Genomic DNA, 18,807 nt, shown 5'->3' on the forward strand with positions numbered 1-18,807 from the left:
AGGTGCAAAGTGAGATGTGCATTTTTGGACTTGGCTGATGCAATTTTACTTGACTGGTCATATTTATTGCAAGGTTTTTTTTCTTTAAATTTTTTTCCAATGGGGGAATAGGGAATGAGAGATAAAATTAATGCTTGCTAATTGGAAAAATATAATTAAAATTTTAAAGTAATAATAGTCCAAGCAAGAGTCCCAGGGGGTAGATGGAAGAAGAAGATGGAGAAGGAAGGAACTAATGAGGAGTTGGACCAAACCTAATAAGAAGTCAGTCAGAGTTTATTTTGGTATACGGTGTAAGATATTGGTCGATGCCCAGTTTCTGCCCTACATTTTCCAATTTTCCCAGCAGCTTTTGTGAAATAGTGAATTCTTAGCCCAGAAGCTGGATTCTTTGGGTTTATCAAAGAGTAGATTGCTATCGTCTTAGACTACTGCCTCTTGTGTACCTAACCTTTTCTTCTTTAACCTTCAAACTCTGTGGTTGCTATTCCAGGCCTCCTCTCTGAAAACCTCCCACACCACGTGCTCATCCTGCCTAGGCAGTAGGCAACCTCACCTCCTACTGGACTGAGAAAACCGACAGAGGAAAGCTGCTGTGAGCTTCCTTCTCTCCTACACACCATGCTGCAAAACACCTCTTCATCCTCCTTCATTCTCTCTTCCTTTGTGTAGTCTCTGATAAGAGATGGGCCTTCTCCTTTCTGAGGACAACGTGCTCTTGATCCAATCCGTTTCCTCCTTTTGGTTCTGGCCCCCTCCATCATTTCCTCCCCTTCTCTGATCATCTGTCTCTCCTTGTCCTCTAGGTCTTTTCTCAACACCTACAAACGTGTCCAAGTCTCCACCATCCTTCAAATAAAGATGACCCCTACTATTCTCTCCAGGTCTTGTACTATGCTTCTTTTCCCTTGCAAAGCCAAACTTCCAGAAAACTTCCTCATCTCCAGTCTCTTCCAGGGTGGCTCCAACCACATCCCTCTACTGAAACTGTTCTCTCCATAGTTACTACTGTTCTCAACTGCTAAAATCAATGGCCTTTTCTCAGGCCTCATTTCGGCCCCCTCCTCCTGGTTGCTCCTTCCGTTTGGCTTCCAGGACAATTCTCTCCCTGGGTTCTCTTCCCAGCTGTCCAGCCTTTCCTTTTCAGTTTCTTTTGCTGGATCATCAGCCTCCCCTTGGCTGCCATCAGCCCAGACTCTGTCATGGGCCCTCTTCTCTTTCTTCTCTATAATCTTTCCCTTAATGATCAATAATAATTTTTATACAGATAACTCCCAACCATATGTAATATTCATATATGCATAATGTTTGATAATAATAATAATGGCTAGCATGTATATAGCACCTATTGTGTTCCAGGCACTGGGCTATCCCATTTATACTCATTATCTCATTTGATCATCACAATGACTATGGGAGTTGAGAAAATTACAAAGGCCAGTGGAGGTTAAGTGACTTGCCCAGGGTCACACAGCTAGCATCTGAGAGCAGTCTTTCAGACTCCAGGCCCATCACTGTACACATCGTACCACCTAGATCCACATGCATATGAATAAATGAATTAATAAAAGAAAGCATTTTCTCACTTAATAGTATTTTATTTTATTTTTCCAATTACAAGCAAAAATAGTTTTTTAACATTCGCTTTTACAAGATTTGGAGTTCCAAATTTTTTTCTCCCTCCTTTCCCTCCCCCCTCCCCAAGACGACATGCAATCTGATATAGGCTATACGTGTACAATCATAGTAAACATATTTCCACATTAGTCATGTTGTGAAAGAAGAATCAGAACAAAAGGGAAAAACCTAAAAAAAAAGCATTTTTAAGCACTTACTATGTGCTTAGGTAGCCTAGGGAGGGAAGGAAGGGAACGAGCAATATTAAGTACCTACTATGTGCCAGTATCTTACAGATATTATCTCATTTAATCTATACAACTATCTGCATTTTACAGTTGAAGAAACTAAGGTGGGCAAAGGTAAAGGGACTTGCCCAAGGCCACTATATATCTGAAGCAGAATTTGAACTCAGGTCTTCCCAACTGTTTTTCTAACTCCAGATTCAGCATTCTATTTGCCGGGATGCAAAAAGATAAGTGAGGCAGTCCCTGCTCTCAAGTTCACAATCTAATAGATGGAAATAGCACTTGAGGGAGAATGAAAGGGCCCAGCAAGGCTTTAATATTTTATGTTTTTCCACTTACGTATAAAAACAATTTTTTATATTCATTTTTTTAAATCTTGAGTTCCAAATCCTCTCCTTTCCTCTTTCTCCTCCCCTCTCATTGAGAAGGCAAGCAATTTGATATAGGTTGTACATGTGCAGTCATACAAAACATCATTCCATAGCTGCCCCCAAAACGTTAGTGTCCCCATTTTCCCACATCTCCTCCAACATTTACCATTCCCCCTTCCTGTCACATTAGCCAATCTGATAGGTGTGGGGTGGTGCCTTTGAGTTGTTTTAATTTTCATTTCTCTAATTAATGGCGATTTAGAACATTTTTTCATATAACTATAGATAGCTTTGATTTTTTTGAAAATGGGTTTATAACCTTTGACCATTTGTCAATTGGGGGATGATTTGTTATCTTATAAATTTGACTCAGTTCTCTATATTTTTGAGAATTGAGGCCTTTGTCAGTGAAATTTGCTGTAAATTTTGTTCCCATTTTCTATTTTATTTCTAATCTTTGCTACATTGGGTTTTTTATACAAAACCTTTTTAATTTAATATAATCAAAAATATCCATTTTACATTCTATGATGCTAGCTTTGTTTGGTCATAAATTAATCCCTTTTCCACAGATCTGACAGATAAACTATTCCATGCTCCCTTAATTTGCTTATGGTATAACCCTTTAGCTTTAAATCTTATAATCCACTGTACTATCCGCTTTTATTTTGTGGGTGAGTTCATCCCATTCACATTCATAGTTATGATTACATAACTGTGTTATGATTACTAACCCTCCACCCTACTTTTCCCCCCTTTTATCCTTCTCTTTCTCCTTTAACCCTGTCCCTCCTCAAAAGTATTTTGCTTCTGACCACCACCTCCCCCAATCTGTCCTTCCTTCTATTGGGCCAAGTAATGCTTTAGCGCAATTTCTATGAATAAAATCACATCTGTTTCCAATATTAAACCATTTGACAGTGCCAAGAACTTTGGTGGCGAGAACTTTAGTAGCTATGGCTCCTGAAAAGATGGGGTCTGTAGAACCTGCCAAGATACCTGCCCACTTGAGTCTCCACAGGATATTCTCTAGACTCTGCCTTCATGGCTCAGCTCCCTCTTTCCTTTGCCCATCTGGGCCTCCTTGCCCATTGGTGAGTTCTTCCAGGTACCTGGAGAAGGGCCCAGACCAATTATCCCTCATTGTCAATGTTTCACCACCAGGCTGGCACTACCTTCCCTTTCCCTTCCCTTTTTTCAGCTCTTCTTTTCTGTGTTCTCTTACCCTTTAGGTACTCAATCTGTCAATAAACATTAACTACCATGTGCCAGGAACTGTGCTAAGGATATAAAAAGAGGCAAAAGACAGTCTTTGACCTCAGGGAGCTCACAGGACAGGACTAATGGAATTTAATGGAGAAGATAACAAGCAAACAAATTTGCACAAACTACATAGAGGAGAAAAAGGAAATCATTAAGAGAGGGAAGGCATTAGAATTAAGGGGGCTAGGAAAGGTTTCCTGTAATTGAAGAGATTTTAGTTGGGACTTAAAGGAAGCCATGGAAGCCAGGAAGCAGAGAGGAGGAGGGAGAGTATTCCAGGCATGAGTTACAGCCAGAGGAAACGCCCAAGAGCTGAGAGATAAAGAGTCTTGTTCATGGAACAGCCAGGAGGCCAGTGTCGCTGGCTGGACAGAAGACTGTGCTTCCGGGAGTAAGTTGTAATGGGTGGGAAGGGGCTAGGTTATAAAGACCTTTGAATGTCAGACAGTGGATTTTATGTTTGATCCTGGAGGTAACAGGGAGTCATTGGAGTTTATTAAATGGGGGGGAGGTGGGCAGGAGTTGGAGAAGGGGTTACATGGTTGTTGGGATTTGGGTGGGGGTGGGACGCCGCTTAGGGCTGGGTGGAGGATGGGGCAGGGACTACAGCTTTCCGGGTATAACGCTTTTCCGGGTATATCGCTGGGCGGTGCTGGCTTAGGATGAAGCCCGTCCATATAAGGCAATGTTATAGCTCTCGCCACTGGATTGGCTGCAATAGGTTATATAATGTACGGGGATAGGGGAAGAGAGTCGAGTCGAGCAGTCGCCGTGGAAGATGTACCAATAAAGACCGTGAGCGAGATCCTCTGGCGTTCTGTCTGGTGAATTCCGGTCTGGGTGGAGGCCAGGCCGGCCGGTGACGACCGAAGGCTCGGTGTAGGAGCAGAAGAGGTCCCCCGGGGAGGACTGCCCGCAACCCCCGGCCCAGGAAGAGGCCTAGGGGGAACGCGGCAGGTTGGCGCCCGAACAGGGACCGGCCTAGGACGGCTGGACCGTTGCAGAGTTCCGGAAGAGCCCCGGTGATAGGGGGGACTAGCCCGACTAGGGCGGACCAGACAGCTTCTCCGTGCAGGTAACGGGGGAAAGGCCCGGAGATGGGGCAAGCGCGCAGCCTCCCTTTGCTGCGGCCAGAGGATCGGGACTTATTAACTTTACAGGTCAGAACTGCTTTGTCTAAACGGGGGTTGTCCGCCTCCACGGAGCAGCTAAAGCGGCTCGTGGAAAAGTTGCTGGTGGTGGCTCCGTGGCTCATACACTCGGGGTTTCAGCCGGACCGTTTTCCGGTCTTACAGCAGCAAATGCTGTCTTATCAAAAACAGTGCCCGGGTTTTCTTCTTCCGGAGGACTTTGGCTTGATGGCCGCCATTAAGGGGTTGCTCGACCCCAGGCCTCCTCCGGACACCAGCACGGCAGAGACTCAGACGGAGACCCGGCCGCTCGGTGGGGGCCCGGGAGGGGAGACTGATCTGACTGAGGTGGTGGTAACTGGGCCAAGGCCCGCGGCCTCTGCTCCCCCGTTGTACCCTTGGGAGGATATGCAGGAGGCGGGAAATGAGCGGCCTCAGGCGGAACATACAGGACAATGGCCCCTTTTAGAGACGAAAAGACTAGTCTCGGAGAACTGCTACCACGCTTCAGGCGCAGTTCGACTTTTTGGAGCGGTGGGCGCACCCAGCAAAGATGGCGCCGGTTTCCGGCCGAGGGAGGAGTCGCGGGCGATTCCCTCCTGCGGGGAAGGGGAGGCGCGAGGGAGGGGTGGTGTGCCAGAGGGCCGCCCACTGCCCCGCCCTCCAGAACAGGAACGCAGATCTACTTCCTCTTTTCCCCACTCTGACGGCGAAAGCGAAAGCCGCTATGAGCGGCTCAGCCCGGGGGATAGATCAGGCGGGTACCTTCCTCTGATACCTCGCGCGATCCGCGAAGCTATGCGGTCCGGAGAAGTGGTGGACTCAGAAATCTCTGAGGCATTTCCATTATTTCTGGATAATGGTACCCGAGTTTTTCAGCCCCTGCCGCTGAAGACCATTAGGGAATTTAAGCAGGCGGTGCAGGAGAATGGCCCCGCTTCCCCGTTGGCACAGCGCCTTCTTTCTAATATGACTGTCTCCACAGTCTGGACCCCGCGTGATTTCGATGACCTCGCGTTGGGGGTCCTGAGCCCTGTGGACTACACGGCGTTCCAGGCTATCAAAGAATCGGAGGCTAGAGCGCTCCAAGCGCGCACCGGGGGGCCCCCGGGGCGGGTAGACCTGTTGTTGGGCCGGGGACAATACAGTGATCCCCGGGTACAGGCCACTTTTAGTAACCAGGAGCTGGAGGATGTGCGGGTAGTGCATCAACAGGCATGGCAAAGGCTGGGGCGTACCTCTGCAGGAACCCCAGCTGGCCTGGCCGATATGCGCCAGAAGCCAGGGGAGAGCGCACTTGAGTTTGCCACGCGAGTGCGGAGATACGTGGACAGCACGTTTGCAGGGCCGGGCCGGGAACTCATCATTAAGCAGATCCTCCGAGAGGGGTTCCGGGGGGAGGCGAAGACAGCTCTGGCGGCCTTGCCCCCCGACGCCACCCCGGACCAAATGATAGAAAAGGTGATGTCCCTCGCTCCTCCCTGTCCCATGGAAGTCTTGGCGACGGCCATAGAACGGGACCGGAGGGATCGCTTGAAAGAGGAGGCCGCGAGAAATGACGCCCTGGTAGAGGCTTTGAACCGCCTCGCGGTCTCCCGGGACTCCGGATCCGACCGTCGGTGCTTTAAATGTGGTCAGCTGGGTCACTTTCGGGCCCAGTGTCCACAAAGCTGCGGGTCGGGACGAGGCACCCCAAATTGCTTCCGCTGCGGAAAGCCTGGCCATATGGCGAAATTTTGCCGCTCCGACCAAAGGAACCCCACCCAGGAGTCGGGAAACGAGCACGGGGGGCCGAGAAAGCGGGCAACTCGCCCCCCCCCGGGTCCAGTCCTTACGGCCCGATACTCAACCACCCTTCCCTCGTGGGGGGCAATAGAAATCCCGGTCCAAGGGCCAGCAGGAGTGCTCCTGGCCACGGGGAACCCTTTTCAGTCCCGCTATACCGTTCCCACCCAGGTGCTGGCCCCCGGTGACCCGTTACTGGTAGTTAACCCACACCCTATTCTAGTTGATATTTTCCCAGGTGAGGTCCTCGCTCAGGCAGTGCCGTTCCAGGACACAGAGGCTGATTCTTGCCTTTGGATGGAGAAGATCACAATGGACCGCCCCATGATGATCCTCCTGGTGGAGGGACAGCCAGTGCGGGGTCTCGTAGACACGGGAGCCGATCGCTCCGCGCTGCCCCGCAACCAGTGGCCTCCTCAAATTCCACGCCGACGAGCTGGCAAGCCAGTAAAGGGAGTGGGAGGAGTAGTGGAGGCATGGGAGGCCGCCAGGCCTATGACTTGGAGATGGGACGCGCTTGAGGGCCAGTTTAGCCCTTTGTGCGTTCCCGGTCTCACCTATGCACTATGGGGTCGTGACATCCTTGCACAGCTCGAGGTTACCTTGTCCGGCCCGGATACTTTAAACTCTTGAGGGCCACTGATCGTGACACGGGCACCCCCACACCCCGAATCACTTGGACATCTACCACGCCAGTGTGGGTAGACCAGTGGCCCCTCCCGTTGCAAAAGCTCGTCGTAATGGAGGAGATTGTCCAGGGTCTGCTCCTTCAGGGCCAAATTAGGCCCTCCACTAGCCCTTACAATTCTCCTGCCTTTGTCATTAAAAAACGCGGTGGAAAAGGCCGCTGGAGACTCCTGGTGGACTTGCGGGCCATCAACCGTATTATGTTACCAATGGGGAAGCTCCAGCCCGGGCTTCCTTCTCCCACGGCCATTCCGGCTGGATGGCCTTTGGCCGTGGTGGACATAAAGGACTGCTTTTTCTCCATTCCCCTCCACCCGAAAGACACCCCCAAGTTTGCGTTCTCTCTGCCATCTACTAATGTTTCTCGTCCCCACAGGCGGTTCGAGTTCAAGGTTCTCCCGCAGGGAATGGCCAACAGCCCTACGCTGTGCCAGAGACATGTGGACGGGGTGCTGGAACCGGTCCGTCGGGACCACCCTTCAGCTCTCCTTCTTCATTATATGGATGATATCCTGGTGGCGGCGCCTACTCAGCAATTGTTGGACCCTTGTTTGAGAGATGTTCGGAGGACGCTACACCGTGCGGGCCTGTTCCTGGATCCTGAGAAGGTCCAACTTACGGTCCCGGCTAGGTCCAACAGGCTCTGCAGACTCGTTCGGCCCGCGTTTACCTCCTCCATGTCCACTCTCACCGGACGACCGCGGGCCCCATCTATTCGGGGAATGCTGTTGTGGACGCCGCCCTCCGGTCGCCGCCTGAGACTTTCCTTGCTGTCGCGGATGAGGTTTCCGAAGATCCGGCCCAATTGGCCCATTCCCGTTGGCACCTCTCCGCCCGATCTCTCCGTCATCTGTACGGAATATCTCGACAGCAGGCCAGAGACATTGTCAAAGCTTGTGCCTCTTGCGCCCCCTTTCAGCCCCGCATCCCGGAAAGAGCTCACAACCCCAGAGGGGACAGTTCTAACGCTCTCTGGCAGATGGACATGACGCACATTGGCTCCCGGGTTCTCCACGTCTCAGTGGACACGTTTTCGGGATTTGTCAGCGCCTCCTTTCAGCCTGGGGAGACGGCCCGCTGTGTTATTGCTCACCTCTACCAGGCGTTCGCACACATCGGCGTTCCTACGGAGATCAAGACGGACAATGGCCCTGCCTATGTCGCAAAGGCCTTCGAGGACTTCTGCCGTGAGTTCGGCATCCTACATACCACGGGCATCGCTTATAATCCGCAGGGACAGGCGGTGGTCGAGCGCACCAACCGCAGCCTGAAGGATTGTTTTACTAAAATGTTCGGCAAACTCCCTCGTCGACCGTCGACCCCAGACCTCGCCCGCGTGCTCTTCGCCCTAAACTTTTTGTCTGTTCGCGCAGACGGGACGACACCGGCGGCCCGTTTTTACGCCGGTCTCGTCGGACACTCAGACCCCACCTCCATACTTCCGCCTCCGGTTCGCGCCCGGGAGGGGTCTTCAGTTCTTTGGAGAGACCCCCAAGGACAATGGCACGGCCCAAGTCGGGTTGTGGCCCGACGCCGCGGATGCCTGGCTGTACAGGGCCCCCAGGCCGGGGACGGGCCCTTTTGGGTCCCTCTCCGTCAGGTTCGGGACGTCCTCGTCAGGACGGACCCTAGTGACTCTGAAGAGGTAGAGCAGCCCTGACTAATTCCTTTTCTTTCCTTTTTCAGCCATGTGCCCGACACCTGGACTTCGCCTGCTCTGGGGGTTCCTCATCGTTCACCGGGAGCGGCGGTTCTCTCTTGGGAGAAAGAGGGAGAAAATTGGACCTTGACTCCTCAGACTGTTCCCCCCCAGGACGTTTGCGTCCAACCCCCTTTCTTCTGGCTCCTCATCAACGCATCTCTCTCCGACCCCCTTCTCAACTGTTCAAAGGTTGAATGTTACCTCTCCCCTTGCTGGAATGGCTCCTTTGCGCCGACTGCGGTGGTGGTCCGCGCCCCCGAATTCGTCCCCATCCCTCTGTCCTCTCAGAATCCGGCTGCGCCCCCCCCCGTTCCCCGTTACCGCCAGGGAGGAGAAAACAACGTAAGCCGCGGGCGGTGGGGGTGATTCTCCTCGTGGTGGGACTCCTTATCAGCTTAGTGGCTTCCGCGACGGCCATGGCTGGCTCTGCGGTCACGGCCGAGGCCCTCAACAACGCCACCGCCCAGACAGCGCAGGCCCTGCAGACTGTGGAGACATCCCTCCTCCATCTTCGGGGAGGACTGCTCACCCTGAACACGCGCCTCGATCTGGTCGTGGAGCGGTTGGACTCCTTTGTAGATCACTCTTGTCGTCGTCGCGTGGGCGAAGGCCTCTGTGTGACAAATGCCCCTTATTCTAACTCCTCTATCGCGGCCGAGCTCAGCCGCAACCTTTCCCGGGCCCTGACCGGGACCTGGGATGAGGATTTTTGGGACACGCTGCACAACCTTCGGCGGGAGTACCAGGCCATCAATGGCACTAGGGTCTCCCCATGGGTCCCGCCCAACCTCTCCTCCTGGTGGCCTTCTTGGCTTTCAGGTCCGTGGTTCTCCTGGTGGCCCTACCTGGCTGCTGCGGCGGCCTTCCTCGCCCCCGCGTTCTTTGCGCCCGCATCTTCCTGCTTTCTCGCGGCCAGCGGGTTGGTTACCGCGCCCTGCGGGCCGTTGGTGTGGGGGAGGACCCCTCAGGTTGGTTGGATCTTGATTCCGCTTTGTGAGCACTGCCCTATGTTTCCCCTTCTTCCTTTTAATTTTAGTTTAAGGGGTGAATTGTTGGGATTTGGGTGGGGGTGGGACGCCGCTTAGGGCTGGGTGGAGGATGGGGCAGGGACTACAGCTTTCCGGGTATAACGCTTTTCCGGGTATATCGCTGGGCGGTGCCGGCTTAGGATGAAGCCCGTCCATATAAGGCAATGTTATAGCTCTCGCCACTGGATTGGCTGCAATAGGTTATATAATGTACGGGGATAGGGGAAGAGAGTCGAGTCGAGCAGTCGCCGTGGAAGATGTACCAATAAAGACCGTGAGCGAGATCCTCTGGCGTTCTGTCTGGTGAATTCCGGTCTGGGTGGAGGCCAGGCCGGCCGGTGACGACCGAAGGCTCGGTGTAGGAGCAGAAGAGGTCCCCCGGGGAGGACTGCCCGCGACCCCCGGCCCAGGAAGAGGCCTAGGGGGAACGCGGCACATGGTCAGGGCCTGAACCCTGTGACTCAATAGAGTATGGATTGGATTGGGGAGAGACTTGAGGCAGGCAGACCCACCAGCAGGTTATTACATAATCTAGGTGTGAGGTGATAAGGGCCTGCACTAGAGGGTTGGCAGTGTCAGAGGAGAGAAGGGGGCATATTTGAGAGATGGTCAGTAGGCCTTGCCAACAGATTGGAGATAGGAGGTGACAGTGAGGAACACAGGAGGTGACAGTGAGGAGCACAGGATGACTCCTAGGTTGAGAGCCTGAGGTACTAGGAGCATGGTGATACCCTCTACAGTGAAAGGGAAGGTAGGAAAGGAAAGAGAATTTAGAGGAAAAGAGAATGAATTCAGTCTTGGATATGTTGAGTTTAAAATGTCTACTGGACATCCAGTTTGAGATATCTGAAAGGCAGTTGGAGATTCGAGATTAGAGGTCCCCTAAGAGGGTGGGGCAGGAAAGGTAGATTTGAGAATCGTCAGCATAGATATGGTAATTAAATCTGTGGGAGTTCATGAATTCATCAAGTGAAGTAGTTAACCAAGTCAGGAGGGAGAGAGAAAGGCCCAGGGGTCTGTGGGATACTTACCTTCATTAGAACTTAAACTCCCTGTAAGTATGGATTGCCCTTTGGCTTGTATTATACAACTATAACCCAGCATTTAGCACTGTGCCTGCCACATAGTAGGTACTTAGTAAATACTTGTTGATTGACAGACTGACACAAGAGTTATTACCTGGGATGTTGGTTGTAGGGAAAAGATTGTAATCAGGGTTAGTTCCTGCCTTCTAAGATTGTCTCCAATTTATCCTCTCTCTCTCTCTCTCTCTCTCTCTCTCTCTCTCTCTCTCTCTCTCTCTCTCTTTCTCTCTCTCTCTCTCTCTCTCTCTCTCTCTCTCTCTCTCTCGCTCTCTTTCTCTCTCTCTCTTTTCCCTTCCCTTCCCACTGTCCACACAGAGTATCATACCCTTACATGCAGGCTCTCAGCCATAAGGAATATAAATTTTGATCACCGAAACCTTGAAGGATATTTTGGGGCTTATGGCCTAGATTTTTTTTCTTAAGGACCATGCCTAAACCCAACACACTCTGGCACTCCTTGATTGGCTAACAATAGGCCCTAGGCCAAGTGTCACTTGGTCATTATTTGAGCCCTGATTGGCTCAGAGTAAATGTAAACAGTAATTGTTTCTGAGGGTCTTCCCCTCCCAGATTGATTCATTTTTTGGCTAGGTAAAAGAGGTCATCCTCTGCCTCATTTCTTACCTAGCTTTAATCACTTATTGGGCGTTTTCTCAGCCAAACTGAGACCTGTTAAAGACCTTAGCTTGAAAAAGGACAACTTCTCCCACTGTATCCAAGGTCATCTCCAGTCGTCCTGATCTGTGTCTTGCCACTGGACCCAGATGGCTCCAGGGAGAAAGTGAAGCTGGTGACTTTGCACAGCCCTCCCTCACTTAAATCCAATTCACATGGCACCACCTCCCTTATGTCATGGTCCTCTTTTGAGAATTAAGGACAAACAACAGCCAACCTCCTCAAAAAAGCTGTCTACAATAGATGCTATCACTTTCTCTCCTCACCTTCTTCTGACCTTATCATTCCACCAAAACTGCTCTCTACAAAGTTATTAACAAACAACAATGGTCTCTTAGTTGCCAAAGCCTTTTCTCAGTTCTCATTTTCCTTACCCTCTCTGTGGCTTTTCTGTTGATCACCTTCCCCTCATTGATATTCATTTCTCTCTAGGTTTTTGGGATACCAGTCTCTCCTGGTTCGCCTCTTACCTTTCTAACCACTCTTTCTCTATTTTTTTGCTGGATCCTCTTCCAGATCATGCCCATAGGTGTCCCACAAGATTCTATCCTGGGCCCTCTTCTCTTCTCCCTCTATACTATTTCACCTGGTGATCTCATCAGCTCCCATGGACTTAATGACCATCTCTATACTGATGATTCTCAAATCTACCTTTCCTACTCCCAACCTCTTTGCTGACTTCCACTCTTGCATCTCCAAATGCCTTTCAGACATCTCGAACTAGATGTCTAGTAGAGATCTTAAACTCAGTATCTCCAAAACAGAACTCATGATCTTTCCCTCCTAATCCCTTCTTTCTTCCTACCTTCTCTCCTCCTAGTCCCTCAGGCTCCCAACCTAGAAGTCATCTTGCATGCTTTACTGTCTCTTACTCCCCTCATCCAAGCTGTTGCCAAGACCTGTAGAGTTCACCTTTGCACCATCTCTCCAATACTCTCCTTTCTCTCCTCTGACACTGCCACCATTCTGAGACAGGTTCTCATCACCCTACACCTGGATTATTGCCTGCTGGTATCTCTGTCTACCTTGCTGGTGTCTCTGTCTACCTCAGGTTTCTCCCCAGTCTATCCTCCATTCAAACACTAAAGTGATTGTCTTAAAGCGCAGATCATCCCTCCCTCCTTTCTCTCTCTCTCATTCTCTCTCTGTCTCTCTGTCTCTCTCTCTCTCTCTCACACACACACACACACACACCCTATTCTATAACTCTATAAACTCCAGTGGCTCCCTATTGCCTCTAGGATCAAATACAAAATTCTATTTGGCATTCAAAACCCTTCATAACCTAGCCTTCTTCTACCTTTCCAGTCTTCTTATCCCTTACTCCCTGACATGTATTCTTCCATCCATTGACATTAGCTTCCTGGCTATTGCTCCAACAAGATATTCCATCTCTTCACAGAAGCATATTCTCTGTCCCCTATGCCTGGAATGCTCTCTCTCTTCAGCTCCAACTACTGACCTGTCTGGTTTCTTTTAAGTCAGGACTAAAATCCCATCTTCTACAGGAAGTCTTCCCCAACTCCTTTTTAATTCCAGTGCCTATCTTCTGTTAATTTTCTCCTATTTATCCTCTGTGTGTATACACACACACATAATGTATATATACACACATACACATACACACATATACATATATACATACCTACATACACATATGTATATATATCTCGCTTTGGATATATTTGCACTTTGTCTCCTCCATTAGATTTGGAATTCCTTGACGGCAGAAACTGAATTTTGCCACCTTTTATATCTCCAGAACTTGGCACAGTGTCTGGCCCATAGAAGGCGCTTAATACACGTTTATTGATTGATTATATATCTTATCTTCTCCTTTCAGATATAAGGTCTTTTCTATTTATATCTCCAGCACTTGGCATACTTCTTTGCACGTAAGAAGAGCTAAATACATGCTTTTTTTTCCCGTTCATTTATAATAGAGTGCCGTACTTGAAGTTCCAATAGACTCGATATCAGATCCTGACTCAGACGCTTCTTGGCTGTGTGACCCTGGGCAAGTTTATTAACAGCTGTCTGAGTTTCCCCATCGGTAACTTGGGGGTGGTAATAGCACTTCACTCCCAGGGTTCCAGAGGATCAAATGAGATATTTGCAAAGCCCTTTGCAAGCTTAAGAGGGACAATTAAATGCTAGCTATTGCTTCATTTATTCATTCACTGATTCATGCTTGTAGGAATAGAAGGTGTGGACCTGAATTAGTAGAGGGAATTTCCTCCCCTGGAAGTGGTTTATAGCAATGATATCTCGGGTTCAGAATGGAAGCTCCTTGAGTACAGGGACTGTTTTATTTTTCTCTCCGCGCTTGGAGCACAGTTGGCACTTAATAAATGCTTTCTAAAGTGAACTGAATGTCAGGGCTCCATAAGACTAAGGGAAAGAATAACTCTCGATTCCCTCAACCCAATCCCACATGGGCCACTGCGCTACAACGTAGGCAAACCACATCGGCTCTCTGCCGCAAGGCGCACCGGGGAAACAAAAAAGCCAAACCGGTAGTGCCCACAGGCAGATATCTCGCGAGATTTCCCGATCCTGCCCTTCAACTGTCGCCATTTCTTTCGTCACTTCCGCCCCGAGTTACTTCGAACTCTCGCGGCGCGAGCGCCAAAATGTGCGCCTGCTCAGAAGCCGCTGCCTCCCTCCGCCCGCCCCACCCTGGGTATAAATGCCCGGGCTTTGCGCACGCTGTTCTCTTTCAGCCATGACGGTGGGGACGTTTTCTGGGTTTAGGCAGGTAAGTAACGGCCTGGCCGTGCTCGCCCTTCCCTGGTCCCTCCGCATACCTACCCTGGCTCCAGCTTCCTCTTTCGGATGCCCTTCTTCCTCCGTCCCTCTTTGGCTGCTGGAGAAGTTTGGCGGTGGCGCGGCCGCCACCAAAGCGCGTGCGCTGAACCCCCCGCGGTGAGGGAGGCTTCCAGCGCTATCCTGGGTACCCCCCACCCCCTCCGGGCCCCGTCCGCCGGCTCTTCGGCCCCCGCCCCCAGCAGTAGGCAGCCGGGTGATGCAACGGGTAGAAGGCTGGGAAGTTCCAGGCCGACTTCTGGCCGTGTTACTTAACTTGTCTGCCTCAGTTTCCTGCACTCTAAATTGGGCATAATATCACCTCCCCGGACTTTGTGTACGATAATATGAGATAACGTCTGTTAAGTCTTTAGTGCCATCCTTGGTACGCAGTAGGCGTATAATGTTTATTCCTTCCCCTTTCTCCCCACCCTCCTGGAAAGATTTGAGTTTCAATTCAATTAATAAGTGCTCCTTAGAAATAGTACTGCTGGAGAGTGATCGGGGATTCTTCCCTCTAGTAGTTTCCATATCTTAGGATATGGAGGAGCTGGAAGGGACCCTGCAGCATCCAGCTGACCTCCTAACCTCAGTTTACCGATATTTGGCAGCGGATAATGTGCAACAGATTGTGAGGGGGTCAATTAAAGTAGTATGTAAACGTTCGGTGGAGGTGTTTTTAAAAGCTTATATAAATAACAATTATTTCACAATGAGAAATTGACTAAGACATAAGCCCTGCCCTCAAGGAGAGTCTGCTGGCAGCAGTGGGGAGGGGAGGAGCAGAAAGGAACAGCGTATAAACTATTAAACCAATGCAAAAAGCTTGTAAAAAGGAATGGTGGGCACCGCTTCCTTAATAGGGTTAGGAAGTGGTCAAGGAGCTGAGCCTTGAGGGCAATGGAAGCCAGGATGTGAAAACCCACAGCCACTTGGGGATGTAGTGCCCTCTATAGGAAAGAGTTTAAGTAAGGGTGGCTAGAATGGATTATGTTAGGTAAGGTGGGAAAGAGTGTAAAGGCTTTAAAGTACCAGGAGGGAGTTTATTAGGCAACCACTGAACTTCGTTGAGCAGGGGAATGGCCTGATTAAACCTGTACTCAATATGGTAGGTAGCTGTAGGGGAAGAAGGGCCCCTATGATGTAAGGTAACAATTTACAATAGCTGGACTGATACAACTAACCGTCCAACGGAGTTTGGCTTGGTACTTCCAGGAATCTGGCAAGAAATCTCTATTTTTGAACCTCTTGGAGGGGCCGTGTTGTGAATAGTTTCCATACCTCTACAAAGAAAATGTTTGGGTTTGTCTAGGAGTGGTTCTGCCATGGGATCTTTGAGCTTGCCTGGTAACAACTATAGCCATGCTTAAGGGAATGGCTTATTTCTGTAGGAAGTAATTGGCTGGGTAGGTATGAAATGCCCTGTGCATCATGTCAATTTTTGTTTGGTCAGTTAAACATTTTTTGAATATCCAACGTGGATAACCTGGCCAGATGACTCCAGGCTCTGTCCAAGTGGCAAAAGGGAGCGTAGGCTTTGCCCTATGACGTACAGTCCCATTCCACAACGTTGGATATCAAGCCGGGCCTTGTGTCTGCACCTGCATATTCCTAAACCTTCTCAGAGTCTTTGGACTATGACTGAGAAGACAAACCATGCAGGAAACAATACTGTTACTGCCTCAGTAACTTGTGGACTGAGCATAGGTAGGAGTCTGAGTTTTCTCTTTTGCTTTAAAAATCTAATCTATTTCCTCTTGTTCTCTAGGGTTTTCATACCACAGAGACAAGTTTGGAAGACACCTCGGGTGAGTTGACAAATTTTCTTATAGATGTGGAGCCATTAATTCCAGTGTTCTCTTTGGGAGCATTTGATACATTGCCTGTAGAAGCTGGTATTTTTTGTTCAGCCTTTGGAAAAGTTAAAGGAGGCATTGGGAGTCATGCCACTTTTTCATAAAATGGTAGTTGGTTGGTAATTGGTAACAGTGTCATCTGGAATCCTGGGGTTGATTCCCACTGAATCCCATATGTCAGGTCATGTGTCAGTTTTTAGCTTGATGTTGTTTTTTTAATATCTTTCAATATCCAACGTGGATGCCCTGGACAGGTGAACCTCTCCAGGCTGTCCCGTGTGGCGGAAGGGGGTGTAGGGCTCTGCCCTGTGACATAGAGTCCCATTCCACAACGTTGGATATCAAGCTGGGCCTTGTGTCTGCACCTGCATATTCCTAAACCTTCTCAGAGTCTTTTGGACTGTGACTGAGGAGACAAACCATGCAGGAAACAGTACTTTTTTACTGTCCCAGAGTATTACATACAGTTTGAGGGTGGGATAGGACTAAATTATTCTTTTCTTTTCTTTTTTTTTTTTTACAGTACCCTCTTCATCTGCATCCTTCCTTTTAGATAAGAGGTGAGTAATTTATCTTTTCTTCCTGTGACTAGCTTGGAAATTGCTTCACTTGTCTTAACTCATTTGTTCCAACGTGGATATCCTGAGGGTCACTCCCCCAGGCTCTGTTCAGGTGGCGAAAGGGAGCATAGGGCTCTGCCCTGTGATGTACAGTCCCATTCCACAACGTTGGATATCAAGCTGGGCCTTGTGTCTGCACCTGCATATTCCTAAACCTCCTCAGAGTCTTTTGGACTATGACTGAGGAGACAAACCATGCAGGAAACAGTACTATTTTACTGTCCCAGAGTATTACATACAGTTTGAGGCTGGGATAGGACTAAATTATTATTTTCTTTTTTTTTTCCAGTACCCTCTTCATCTGCATCCTTCCTTTTTTAGACAAGAGGTGAGTAATTTATCTTTTCTTCCTGTGGCTAGCTTGGAAATTGCTTCACTTGTCTTAACTCATTTGTTCCAACTTGGATATCCTGAGGGTCACTCCCCCAGGCTCTGTTCAAGTGGCGAAAGGGAGCATAGGGCTCTGCTCTGTGATGTACAGTCCCGTTCCACAACGTTGGATATCAAGCCGGGCCTTGTGTCTGCACCTGCATATTCCTAAACCTTCTCAGAATCTTTTGGACTATGACTGAGGAGACAAACCATGCAGGAAACAACTTAAATTTAACATAATTGATGCAAGTTCTTGGTGTGTATTATTGGGGTGGTAAAACATGCTTTTTATTTTTTAGGTAAGAAGAGGATTTTGAAGCATGTCTCAACAGCTTGTGGTGTTACTTGGGATCAAGTGGTCATGCATATATAGTTTTATTGACCCAAGGCTGATGCCTTTTTAAATTTTCCGATTTTAAAAAATGGATATTTCTCCAGTGAAACGGGCAAAAGTTATAGCTCTTAAAGAGCACACTTCAATGACTGTTAGGGATATCGCAGCAGCTCTTGGTATGGGTAAGTCAAGCGTTTCAAGGATTATTCAAGTGCACAATGAAACAGGATCCATCTCCCCAAAGCGAAAAGGTAAGTGTGGTAGAAAAAGGAAAACAACACCAAGTATTGACAACCTTTTGCTGCAAAATAGCCTAATTAATCCTCAAAAAACAAGTAGAGACCTTCAGAGGGACCTGGCAGCTGGAGGGGTTGTAATCGATTCCTCAACAGTGCGGCGCAGGCTCCTTGAGATTGGCAGGACCTCCAGAAGACCAGTAAGAAAACAGCTGTTAACCACAGCTATGAGAAAAAAGCGCTTATTATGGGCAAGACAATACAAAGACTGGAATGTTGAAGATTGGAAAAAGGTAATTTTTACTGATAAAACTCACTTTTTCATTCAAGGTTACGTAGAAATGTTTTGGGGATTTTTCACTTCCAGTGGGCCTGGAAGTCTTGTCTCCATTGAGGGACCAATGAGCTCTGATAAATACATTGATATACTGAAAAGCACAATTATTCCAGAATTGCAGAAAATCTCGGGTGGAGATGGAGTGCTAAAATACTCTCTTGCATCATGCTGCATCTCCCAAAAGGTTAATAAATTTATCCATGAGATGGAGATAAACTTGCTTCAGTGGCCTGGGAACTCGCCTGACCTAAACCCCATTGAAAACCTATGGGATAGAATCAAAGCCAGACTTGGTGAAATGGACTGCTCATCAAAGGCACACTTGATAGCCAACGTGAAAAAAGTCTGGTTTCATGATGAAGAATTGCAAAATATGTGTCAAAATCTTGTCAATTCCATGCCAAATCGTGTAAAGCAGGTGCTTGCAGCAAAAGGAGGACATGTTGCTTATTAAAATTTACATGTTGAAGATGTGAACAGTTGTAAGGTTTATCCTGTATACATTTCAATAAATTTTATCATTTTACTTGTTCTCATTGATTCTGTGTACCACCGTTGGTTATGTTTCTTAGGCAAGGTTTTAGTCCCTTAGAATGATAATGGTTGATCCACTTAAACTTTAAAACAGTTTTTAGCTAGTAATCAGGTACTGAGAT

At 48.8% G+C, this 18,807-nt stretch overlaps 4 non-coding genes across 4 annotated transcripts; all 4 read left to right on the plus strand.

Annotated features, from left to right (window-relative positions):
- The first annotated feature begins 15,868 nt into the window (after nt 1–15,868).
- LOC118840543 lies at nt 15,869–16,067 on the plus strand. Its single transcript, XR_005009721.1, has one exon. It is a non-coding gene; the product is annotated as a small nucleolar RNA SNORA73 family (small nucleolar RNA).
- A 417-nt stretch (nt 16,068–16,484) lies between these two features.
- LOC118840544 lies at nt 16,485–16,688 on the plus strand. The gene has a single exon (XR_005009722.1). It is a non-coding gene; the product is annotated as a small nucleolar RNA SNORA73 family (small nucleolar RNA).
- A 192-nt stretch (nt 16,689–16,880) lies between these two features.
- LOC118840541 lies at nt 16,881–17,082 on the plus strand. The gene has a single exon (XR_005009719.1). It is a non-coding gene; the product is annotated as a small nucleolar RNA SNORA73 family (small nucleolar RNA).
- A 186-nt stretch (nt 17,083–17,268) lies between these two features.
- Nucleotides 17,269–17,470, plus strand: LOC118840542. Its single transcript, XR_005009720.1, has one exon. It is a non-coding gene; the product is annotated as a small nucleolar RNA SNORA73 family (small nucleolar RNA).
- The last annotated feature ends 1,337 nt before the right edge of the window (nt 17,471–18,807 follow it).

The sequence above is a fragment of the Trichosurus vulpecula genome, chromosome 2, assembly GCF_011100635.1.
Source record: "Trichosurus vulpecula isolate mTriVul1 chromosome 2, mTriVul1.pri, whole genome shotgun sequence".
NCBI classification, from domain to species: domain Eukaryota; kingdom Metazoa; phylum Chordata; class Mammalia; order Diprotodontia; family Phalangeridae; genus Trichosurus; species Trichosurus vulpecula.